This window comes from Belonocnema kinseyi, chromosome 7 (assembly GCF_010883055.1).
Source record: "Belonocnema kinseyi isolate 2016_QV_RU_SX_M_011 chromosome 7, B_treatae_v1, whole genome shotgun sequence".
NCBI classification, from domain to species: domain Eukaryota; kingdom Metazoa; phylum Arthropoda; class Insecta; order Hymenoptera; family Cynipidae; genus Belonocnema; species Belonocnema kinseyi.
In genome coordinates this window covers 77,226,043-77,238,931 of record NC_046663.1, presented here as the reverse complement: position 1 = coordinate 77,238,931, position 12,889 = coordinate 77,226,043, and positions in this window count along the sequence as shown.

The following is a 12,889-nucleotide window of genomic DNA, read 5'->3' as shown; positions in this document are numbered from 1 at the left end:
AGTAGTAGTTAAGTTAGACTAAGGATGGAATTGTAAATATATGTACAGGGAGCGGAGGCCCTGAAACCCGTAAAAGGGAGAGATTAAATACATACATACATAAATAAAAAATCTAAAAATAATATTTGTTACGTTATTGTGCAGAATTCCTGAAAATGATACCAAGAATTGAAAGACCAAATTAATACAACCACCATGAAATATTCATATTGCTATCTGAAAAGAAAATTTCTGAAAAAGAGAAGAAAAATCCTTTTAACTTTTTGGACAAAAATAAAAAATAGAAAAGAAAAATAAGAAAAAATGACAATTGTCGGGCAGCCGAGTAAAAATGCTTCGACTCAAGTTCGACTCGAATTGCCCCCAATCAAGAGATACTGAATTCGAAACGTTCGATTTAAGAATATCTCAGTTTTGAGATGGAGCCATACTTGTTTACGGATTTTCAATTGTATTATACTTGGTTGCCTTGCCATTTTTCTTTCCTCTTTTTGGTGCTGGTCCAAATTTGGTCGTTGGATTCTTGGTTTTATTTTTAGGAATTCCGCACGTTAACTTGATTATTGGACGTTGAATAGCATTTTAAATTTGATTTTAATCTTTTTAAAATTCCTCAACTTTATTTTTTAGGTTGCCTGTTTCTACAGCCTTCTTTAAATAAATCGATATATCCCTTAATAAATTCATATGTCACTTCCTTATAGACAAAGCCTTCTTAAGGTTTATTGCAAGAATATAAAATATATCTTGACTGGGTGCAAATAAATTATCTTATTATATTAATATATTTCACTACGGAGTAAAAAAGTTCTGTTCATTTTTAATATTGGCAAAAAACTACTTTCTATGACAGAACTTTTCTCATTTAAATAATTAAAAGTCGGCGCAAAAATATCCAAGGTTCTTTAAATAGAGATGAATCGAGTAAATTACTTCATTTATTTTTTAGTTTCACTCACCTAATGAATTCAAAGCTTATATTTTAATAATATTTAGTGGCTTATTTTTCTCTGATTGAATTAGCAGGATTTTGCTTGTAATTAGTGAAAGTTTCCAATCTAAATTTAGATTAAATTTTAAAAAAGCTATTTTTTGATTTAAAGAAATAGTTTTCTTGGTTTAAAATAATTAGCTTAATTCAATTATTTCTTAACTTTTTCCCGTTACTTTATTTAAGAAAACAAATTTGTTTTTTTTAAGAAACTAATAATGTGAAAATAAGAATTTCCTTAATTCAACGAAGGAAAAGCATGACATTAATTTGAAATAAAACAATTTGTTATTTCTTTTGATAATAGTTTTTCCGAGTAAAAAAACAGAGTTAAAGAACAGTTTCCTTAAATTTAAATATAACTTTTCTCTGCGTCTCTCTGCGAAAAAGAATCAATTTTCACTGCCTCTACTTGAAAACTTTACCCAACCGTTCGCCAAAACAAGAAAGTTTGCTTTCCTGTGTGTTTTAATGAACAATGAATATATGGTTAACTTTCATAAAATTTACGATCATTTGTTAATAGCTAATATTTTTTATGTTAGCATTTCGTTTAAAACAGCTTGAGTCTAGTCAGTACAGTCTAGATTATTTTCTCCAGATGCATTTTTGTGAAACAATATGCGTCGATCAGACTAGTTTAGGTTTCAATTGAGTTTATATAATGCAATTTTATTAATGTATAATGTTCCCTGTTTAATAATTATTCAAGAGTTTAAAGTCCTTTTCTCAATTACATTGAAAATAAAAAATAAGGAAATCTTGCAAACATAACACTATCAGTTTTCATTATTTTCACTATTATGCCCAGTACTCGATGCTCTAAAGAAATTTATACATTTACATTAAAACCTAAAGGCCATTTAGAAACTATAAAATAGCAGTTAGACATGTGAAAGTTGTCATGTGAGAACCTCTCAAAAATCATACGTTTGGAAAAACCTTCTTTGTGACTTACTATATATTTATGACATGCTCTTAATTCATATCGATATGTGTGTGATAAAACATTTCAGCGCCATATGTTTCATTCCTCAAGGCGTAGCGTTGGGGAGGTTTTGGACAGATTATTTTGACGAAAAGAGATGGGTAAAACTTTAAGTACTATATGTAAAAATTTATTTTTTTTAATTTTTTAAATCCTAATGTAAATGTATAAAATTCTTTCTCGCGCTTCAATATTTGCTCAGTTGCTTGACGTGAGTATGTATAGAATACAATTTACAAAAGGTAAAGAAAACCCCTCACTGGGTATAATTATAAAATAAATCAAAAGAACAGTGTTATATTTTTATGATTTATATTCTCTTTCCTTATATAGTGTAGAGCTGTGTCAAAAATTCAGCGGGAAAAAGTGCTACGTACAATAATATAAAAACAAATAATTTGTTACTCGAACTGGCATTTTTAATTGATTGGTCAAATCACCACAAACTGCTAATAGTCGTTAGCAACCGTTAAAGGTTGGTTTCGAGATCGTGACTAAGTGTAAGTTGTGTTCCTGCACAGCAGAGGTTCTATCGCCATCATTTCTTAAATCGAAATGGTACTTACGAGAATTAAAGCAAAATTAAAATGCCCTTATTGGAAGTTGTTATTTCTAAAAGAGTCAATTTAGAACGAAACTCGAGAGGGATTTTCCAAACGTTTGATCTTTAGAAGGTTCTGACATTACAACTTTCATGTATCTGACTGCTATGTTATAATTTCTAAATGGTTTTTATTTGAAGTTTTCTAAAGTTACATATAATTTTAGGGCAAAATATTGTATTGTTTCCGGTCGAAGGATTTAAATTTATGTTTTAATCATTTTTTGGGTAGTTTTCCACTTTACGATAAACACTTAACTGTTTTAAAAAATGGTTAAATATCACAGAATTGATGTTTCTGTTTCCGGTTCTATCTGTAGTACAAAATTTGTTAAGCGTTTGAGAAGCTGTTAAGTTTATTTACTCTCTCTTAATTCAACCAAAACGTGGATTATTTTCGATCGGATTATTAACTCATAAGGGTTTTTTTTCTAAGCCAATAGTAAAAACTTTTTGTTAGTGAAAAGCTCAGAGCTGTAAACAGAAATTCTCAAGAAATAGTTTTATGTAACAAAAACTTCGGGAGGAATTGAAAAGAGGTACTTTTTTTTATAGAAAAGGTGTTTTGTTATTTTGGGCTTACTGAGCAAGTTTCAAGAAGGCTAGTTTTCTGAGTTTCGCAAATGTTTACTTTTCTATTAGTTCTTTTACAAGTTAGAAACCAGAAATTCTGATGAGGATCAGAAATAGGGACGTTCTTTGTTAGTTAATATTCTTATATTCTTATCCATAATGAGAAGATATTAGTTTATTTGGAAACTGACTTTTGCGGATTTCATCAAATTTCGACCTTTTGAGGCCTCTTGAGTGAGCAAAAAAGTTTTCACGTCGGAGTCTGCCTTTCTGTCATCGTCGTTGTCGTTGTTGCTGTCATTGTTGTCGTCTGCATACTGGTCAACTTTTGAAAGGCTAATTGCATTGTATTGTGCTTTGGCGCTCAGTTCAAGGGACCAAAAGCAACAAAAAAGACCAAGAAAGACCATAAAAGATTTGCACTGAGGCGACTAACCTTCGAGTTTTTTTTTAATATGGAAAAATCTGAGTTTCGTGTTTTGATCAAACACTACTATCTTTGCAAGAAAACGATATCCGAGACCATGGCCAAGCTGGATAAGTATTACCCGGGCTCTGCACCGTCGATTGGAACGATCCATAAGTGGTTTACCGAGTTTCGTTGTGGCCATACGAGCACAGTTGATGCTGAACGATCTGAGCGCCCAAAAGAGGTCACAACACCAGAAAATGTCGAAAAAATCCATGATATGATGTTGAATGATCCCAAAGTGAAATTGAGAGAGGTAGCTAATGATGTAGGCATATCATTGGAACGTGTGGGCAATATCGTGCATTCAGATAAGTGCCGCGTTTGCTCACAGTGGACCAAAAACGAATTCGTGTGACAACTTCCCAGCAGAATTTGGCATTATTTTCGCATAAGCCGACCGAGTTTTTGCGCCGATTCATAACCATGGATGCAACCTGGATCCATTACTACACTCCTGAGTCAACGCAACAGGCAAAACAGTGGGTTCCACCGGGCCAAAGTGCTCCGAAGCGTCCAAAAACGCAACAATGGGTCGGAAAGGTTATGGCCTCCGTATTTTGGAATGCACATGGCATAATATTCGTGGACTATCTTGAAAAAGGTAAAACCATAACCGGAGCATACTATTGATCATTATTGGACCGATTGAAAATCGAAATCGCCGAAAAACGACCGCATTTGAAGAAAAAAAAAACCGCTTTATCATTACGACAATGCGCCTGTTCATTCATGCTTAGTTGCACAAGAAAAATTGCATGAAATCGGCTTCGAATTGGTTCCTTAGCCACCGTATTCACCAGATCTGGCCCCCAGCGACTATTACTTGTTCCTTAACCTGAAGAGATGGCTCACCGGTAAGCGTTTTTACTCAAATGAGGAGCTCATAGCTCAGCAGCGCACAGTGCTCTGGAATAGGAATTTACTGTTCATAATCGCCCACAGGCCGTATTTCTTAACCGATTTAAATGTCTTTTTTAGAATTGCTCAGCAATTCATTTTTAAGAGAATTATGATTTGCTTTTTTAAAAATTTTTTTTTTCACAGATCAACAATATATAAACAAATATAGTGACAAAATTGACAATTTTATCTTTGTGAATTTTTATCTCAAGAAAAAATACAGATAGAAACTCACTATCAGCCGGAATTATTGCACATGCATTCATAGAACATAATTAATTCTAATAATATTTTACTAAATTATTATAAACAATTTCTATAAACAAATTCTTTATAAACGAGTTTTTCTCATAGCTGAATTGATTTTTCTGAACAAAAGTGATTTACAATTGTCTTTAAAGCCATTTATATACTTTAGGCTTTATCAAACATAAACAATATAGATTGCTTATAACAATTTAGTTAAACAAGTTTCCTAATCGGCCGTTTCCTCGAAGAAAAAATGTTTTTTTCTTCAATAATTATTAGAGTGACATTTATTGCGCTGAATAACCAAAGAAATTAAATGAATAATCATTTATATGATTGTTATAAACAATTTTTTTAATAAAGCTATGATTTATTTTTTTACATGCAAAAAGCACGGTTTTCCACTGAAATTATCCGACAATAAACTAACATTGATTCCAAAATTGGATATGGGACACTAAATAATAATTTGCGTAATTCCTAATAACAATTTTTGTAGCAAATTGTCCATAGCAATAACGCTGTACTTGCGTTTTTAGAAGTCACCTTTCTTTCATTTGTTTCATTCAACTTCCTGAAAAATAAATGAGGAAATAAATGAGTAAATGAGTTGAACTTGATCAAGAACTCGATGAACTAATAGAACAATTCGAATCTAAAAATGACTCGATTTCTGAATCGTAATTTATTTATTTTAAGTTTTTTATAATAATCTCATTATTATTATAAGTATCAATTTTTTTCTTGATTCAATAACACAAATAAGATTATCACAAAAATGATTGAAAAAAAAACTTTTTTCTACGACCAACCGCAGATTGTCACGCATTGCCTTAAAATTGTTATTAACAATTACGCAAATTATTATTTAATGTCCCATATCTAATTTTGGAATCACTGTTAGTTTATTGTCGGATAATTTCAGTGGAAAACCGTCTTTTTTGCATGTAAAAAAAATTGGTTAGTCACTGCAATAAACGTCACTCTAATAATTATTGAAGAAAAAAACATTTTTTTCTACTAGGAAGCGGCCGATTAGGAGACTTGTTTAACTAAGTTGTTATAAACAATCTATATTGTTTATGTTTGATAAAGCTTAAAGTATATAAATGGCTTTAAAGACATTTGTGAATCACTTTTGTTCAGAAAAATCAATTCTGCTATGTGAAAAACTCGTTCATAAAGAATTTGTTTATAGAAATGTTTATAAAAACAATAGTTGTTAACTCATGCTAATTCTTTGTTACAAATTACGACTCTAATGAAAAATATTAGCAACTAGCGTGAAATAAACGATTTTTTCTATGATAAAAAAACTAATAGGAATTTGTTCATAAAAATGGCTTATTATAATTAAGTTAAATATTATTAAAATCAATTATGTTTTATGAATGCATGTGTAATAATTTCGACTTGTAGTGAGTTTCTATCTGTATTTTTTCTTGAGATAAAATTTCACAAAGCTAAAATGGTCAATTTTGTCACTATATTTGTTTATACATTGTTGCTCTGTGAAAAAAATTAAAAAAAGCAAACCACATTTCTCTTAAAAATTAATTGCTAAGCATTTCTGAAAAAAACTTTTAAATCGGTTAAGAAATACGACCTCTGGATGATTATGAACAGTAAATTCCTATTCTAGACCACTGTGCAGCGACTCCGTGCGAATTCTCTACGATTTCTACCATGAATCCCAATGATTCCCTGCGGTCATATTCAAAGTCCGTACGGACTGCTACGAATGCTTAAAGACTTCTATCAAAAACCATTGGATGCGTACGAATTTTCCGTTTTAGTCAAACGAATTCACGAACGTGCCTTCACGGACGATTTCCTACTTTGATTTTTACGACATACATTTCCTTACGCAAATTCTTACAGATTCCGTGTTGATTTCTAATTTCTGGCACAGATTATCTTCGTCATGTGTACTTTCATCTCAAATGTTTTCAGAATTACTTTTTTTTTTTAAATAGCGGATAAAATATCTCAAAAAGCGTGTTTTTTACATGCTCTTCAGGTATACCATTTTTAGGTGAAAAAAAATGAGAAACCCGATATTATTATTCAATTTGATATTTTTGGTGTTGCTGGAAATAAATAAAGTACTGAAATGCTAAATTTCCAAATGGCGGATTCAAAATGGCGGCCGGAACATACATTTTTTAATTTCTGTGTAATGTTCGTTTATCTTAATATCGTTTTAATGTTTGTTTCAAAAACCTGCTTTAAATAATACTTATTATTATTTAAAAAATAGCAATAGCGAGTCCAATATAGCGGGAAAAAAGGTTCTATAATAACAAGGCCAACGCCAACTCAGTCTTTTAAACTCTGCTGTGGCCATAAGATTTTTTGGCCACGAATTACATAAACCAGATATAGTTTTAAGGGTTTGAATTATCGTTGATTTTAAATTTGACATTACTTTAGCAAAATTAGTGTGTTTAAACAATTTTTTTAAAGAAATTCTTGCGTTATTAGCCAATTTTGCAAAACAAATACGAGAATCATATTGAATGGAAAACGTTACAACCGAAATAGTTCTTTTATGTCTTTATTTAAGCTTTTTGATAAACAAATTAATAAATAATTAATTTTGTAAATTTAATAAAACTGTTTATGTTCATAAGAAAGGCCAATAAAATACAAATACCACATAATATACTTAAGGGGTTTGTGAGTACGCTTAATCCAAACATGCGATTTGTTTTATAAAATCAGTTTATTTAAACAATTTGTTTCAAAAAATTGTTTAACTTAATTAATTTTGCAAAAGTAATGGCAAATTCGAACTCACCGATGCCCAAACCCTCAAAACTATATCTGGTTTATAAAGTTCGTGGCTAAGACTAAGTTGGCGTTGGCCTTGTTATCATACAACATTTTTTTATACGTCATATTGGACTCGCTATTAATATTTTTAAAATAATAATAATAATAATAATAATAGGGATTGTTCAAAATAGGTTTTTAAGACGAACATTAAAACGATATTACGATATTAATACGAACATTACATATAAATTAAAAAACTGGTGTTTTGGCCGCCATTTTTAATCCGCCATTTTTAAATCTAGCATTTTGGTAGTTTATTAATTGCCAGCAATACCAAAAATATCAAATTGAATAATAATATCATGTCTGAGGCTGCTCGCAAGGCAGGACTAACATAAGCTCTTACATCCGTTCTCGCTATATGGCGACACAAGAATAGAGAGAGTCGAGTTTGCTTCCGTGGCAGAACATGAACTAATAACAGAGTTAGCTCTTATTGCAAATCTTTGAGTTTTATGTTAATATGAAAGAGAATGCAGTAGCAAGAGATTCACATATGTTCGAGGTTCAGAAACTGGCGGGCTTGGCATTATTATTCGTTGGATCAATCGTCACTTCAATTTATGATAACAAAGATGAAGACTTGGATTTTGAAAGCCTCCTTAGACATCTATGCGATACCACAAAATTTTTCACAAAGATTGTACTCAGATTCAGGTTTAATAATATCTGGTATGAATTTGTTTGCTTGCCTTTCAGATTATGTACTGCGCCCTTTGTTTTCACAAAGATAATGAAGGTGGTTGTTAGACCTTTAAGAGACTCAGGGTTTTCATCAGTGATATAACCGGATGACTTGTTTTTTATTGAAGAGAATCTGGAAAAATGTAAAAGAAATGTCAATGAGAGCATCAAGCTGCTGGAGGAACTAGGTTTTTTGATAAACTACAAAAAATCAAATCTAATGCCATACAAGAAAGGTAGATTATGTTTCATTATTGATACCCATAAATATGCTATTGAGCTTCCTCAGGAAATACGGGATAACATTCTTGAGTTGGTGGACAAATTTTTGGAAATGAGAATCTGTAAAATCAGAGAGTTCGCACAGCTGATTGGCAAGCTAGTTTCTTGTTGTCCAGCAGTTGAATATGGCTGTCTATACACAAATTTGTTGGAAAAAGAAGCGATTTATTAACTAATTTAAAAAAATTATAATTTCAATAAGACTATGGAGATAGCAAACTCTATTAAACAGGAATTAGTATGGTGGAAAAATAATGACCAAAATAGTATTCATTTCATTAAAGACGGTTCCTTCACTAGAACTATTTATACCGTTGCCTCAACTACTTGTTGGGGGGGGGGGCTAAAGATGGTGGAAAGAGGATTTTTGGTTTTTCGCTGCCATATGAACAAAAATTTCCTATACATTTTCTACAACTTTTAACCGTCAAATTAGCTTTAGAGGTTTTAGCTCGAGATGTAACAGATTCTCAGATCTTAATCCAAATAGATAATACCACAGCTCTGTCTTAAATTAACCCTGTCAGAGGCAGTGGTACATATATATACCACATGTTTACTTGTATTTTTTTTTTATTCTAAGTACAGTTTACAGTTTGCAGCATGTTTATCCTTATTCTGAGACTCTTAGACTTCAATGCTTCATCATTATTTAAAAAATGGTGTAAAACTGTTTATTACTACATAGTTATAAACAATTGAAATCCAAAAAACCCGTTTTTTCGAATAAATTAGGGTATACTCAAACCGAGAGTCCTAATTCAAAAATATGTAAATAAATTATTTACGCAACTATGCAATAGGTAGAAAAAATAACTAAATAATTAGCTTATTGATTGAATAATTGACCGATAACTTAATTAATATAAAGAGATAGACTACATCGTAGGAAATTGAAAATTGTTTTCTAAAAGGAACTCTTTCCAACACCACCCTGGAGGTAGAATAACAGGCGTTTTTTTTAAAATAATTTTTCAGTCCATAATTCAAACAAGCAGTCAATTATTAAATTATTTTTTCTCATAATAGTGTAATGTCATAATTAATTGCTTTATATATTCTGTTACTATCAACAGTTAAAATTAATTGTTCACTGTGCAATAATTAATCTATCAATTTTTGGCATTTTATGAAAAAATAATAAAACTTTGTAACATTCTATTATACCTTTTATAAATAATTAATAAGCAAAATGGAATTTCTAGTCTATTCTCTGTTTAATTTTGCTTGCAAACATTTTGTTCTAAACTGTAATGGGGCCAGTCTAAGCACCAAAGTAAAAATGCTTCAACTCGAGTTCAACTTGAATTTCCCCCAATCAAGACATGCTGAAGTCCAAAAGTTTGATTTGAACATGTCTCAGCTTTGAGAAGAAGACAGACTTCAATTAATGCCTTGACGAAAAGTTTCTATGTCTTAAAAATATAAATTTGTCTCTTTAGTCGAATTTTTATGACTCCAAGACGAACGGTTTAGAACTTCGGGTATACTTTGCCTAAAAAAAGGATCACTATGTTTGTCATAAAAGCTAAGCTTTACAAATGATCAAACAATTTCAGCCACAACCACGTCTCACAACCGTGAGATAGGTGGTTACAGTCTGTAAAGGAATCAATACGACGATCCAGCAAAAGCCTCGTGCAACCTAAGAAAATGGAGTCACCCAAGGACAGCCGCCTTCTGCATTTTTCCCGCAAGTGTTCTAGCATATTGTTGACAGGCAGGGATGCTTTTTAGGCTATTAGCAAGTGAAATCTTGGCACCTCCAAGAGCGCCGATGATAAGGACGATCAGTTTAACAGAATATTCCGGGTACAATCGTTGCTCAGTTGCCTATTTTCGGCAGGAGTATTCGTAGACTTCTCTCCAAAATGTTTCGAACTCCTCTGGTTTGGTTGGGTGTTCGACAGTAACTGGAGGGTCTTGGAAGAGTCGAGATAGGTCAGAGAGAAACTGATGATTTTCTTTGACCCACCTCTCCCTCCGCTCTAGACTTTTCTCAGCATTAGATAGTATCCGTATTCTCTCAACAATATTCTGCCTGATGGTCAGCAGCTTTGACTTGTTAAGTGTTTGATAACGGGTCCGGAGCCCGCGCGCGAACATTCGAACCTTGGCGGTAAAATTCTTGCCAGATGTGATGTAGTCAATCACACACTGAATTCGGGACGCGTACTGTCTTGCCGAGCCTATCTTTATGGCAAGTTGATGTATTCGTCTTTTGGTCTTATGATCAACCGTTGGTTTTGTTTTACGGTTCGCATCGGCCGAAGCTCTCGCTGCATTATACACACAATAATTGATAGCCCAGAGGTCAGATTCTCCGGAAAAATGTCCACGAAGCTCGTCATCCATTTCAGCCAGATCTTTAGGCTTGAGAAAAACCTTGGTGTTGAAGTTTCTCCGGGTCGTAAAGCATCGCTCTTCATCTATTGGATGCCTGCCCGCGGTTGGTCTTAGTGTCGCCTCTCTTTCTCTGTTGCCGACTTGTTCTAGCTGTGGTAGAGTAGTCGTTCCGCTTACACAGCCCCTTTTTGGGAGTAGTTTATCATGGTTTCGCAGACGTTGCTGTGAAAAGTGCGATAGCTCCGGGTGTTTCTCGCACCACAGAACATGTAGCCGTGCCATGTAAACCCGTTCAGGGGCCACACTTGCATCGTAGCACTCTAGCAAGTCGGAATTCAGTCGCTCCGTCCACACAGCTCTAGATTGGTCGGCATCGTTGGCCGACCGATTGTTGGGAGCACTGCGCGTTCTGTTGTTTTAAACCGCACTTACTACAACTATGTTTGGTGTTGTCATTGTTGTTCCCAAGAGAAGCTAGGAAAAGGGGTTCGTCCATCCTTGTAGAGCCGCTCATGCAAGGATAAGGCTACGTACTCTGAGAGGTCGCCCGGTATCCCAGAGTCAGCGTTCTGGACACCTCACGCAGGTGCCATTCAGCTTTCGGCATGGTTTCTACACCTCCGCTTGGGGATTAATTCCTTCGAGACCACTCCTGGACGATTGTCCGCGACTGCCAATTTATCTTTGTAACTACTAGGCAGTCTGATAAGTCCCTGAAAAATGAAACACGGAGACGTTTCTTTGGTCAAAGTCGGTTTTATTTTTCAACATACTCTTCTTTTAGGTCGATACAGCGAGTCCAACGATTTTCTAACTTTTTGATACCGTCCGAAAAGTACTCGATCGGAAGGTCTCCAAAATACGCCTCAGTTTCAGCTATGAGTCCCTCATTTGCGTAAAAACGCTTATCGGTGAGACATCTCTTCGGGTTAGGGAACAAGTAATAGTCGCTGCGGGCCAGGTCTGGTGAATACGGTGGCTGAGGAACCAATTCGAAGCCGATTTCATGCAATTTTGCTTGTGCAACTAAGCATAAATGAACAGGCGCATTGTCGTGATGATAAAGCGGTTTTTTCCTCTTCAAATGCGGTCGTTTTTCGGCGATTTCGATTTTCAATCGGTCCAATAATGATGAATAGTATGCTCCGGTTATGGTCTTACCTCTTTCAAGATCGTCCACGAATATTATGCCATGTGCATCCCAAAATACGGCGGTCATAACCTTACCGACCCATTGTTGCGTTTCTGGACGCTTCGGAGCACTTTGGCCCGGTGGAACCCACTGTTTTGCCCGTTGCGTTGACTCGGGAGTGTAGTAGTGGATCCAGGTTTCATCCATAGTTATGAATCGGCGCAAAAACTCGGTCGGCTTATGCGAAAATAATGCCAAATTCTGCTGGGACGTTGTCACACGAATTCGTTTTTGGTCCACTTGTGATCGACATTTTCTGGTGTAGTGACCTCTTTTGGGCGCCCAGATCGTTCAGCATCAACTGTGCTCGTACGGCCACAACGAAACTCGGTAAACCACTTATGAATCGTTCCAATCGACGGTGCAGAGCCTGGGTAATGCTTATCCAGCTTGGCCTTGGTCTCGGATATCGTTTTCTTGCGAAGATAGTAGTGTTTGATCAAAACTCGACACTCAGATTTTTCCATATTAAAAAAAACTCGCAGGTTAGTCGCTTCTCAGTGCTGTAACTTGTAAATGCGTAAACATAAATGGCTGAAGTATTGACAGGCGTAATTTGAAGGATCAAGCTCGACGAAGATGGTTCACATTAGTGAATACTAATGCCATCTCTTAGAATTTTCAGGTATTTATCAGAGTGCCTAGTATATTCAGCAGAAACCTTCGGTACAGGGACCATCTATCTGCAACCCGAGGATGCGTTCGGTGGCTTTGTCATAGGCCCTTCGGTTTGTTTCTAGAGGAATCAATACCGAATCGAAAGAATATATATA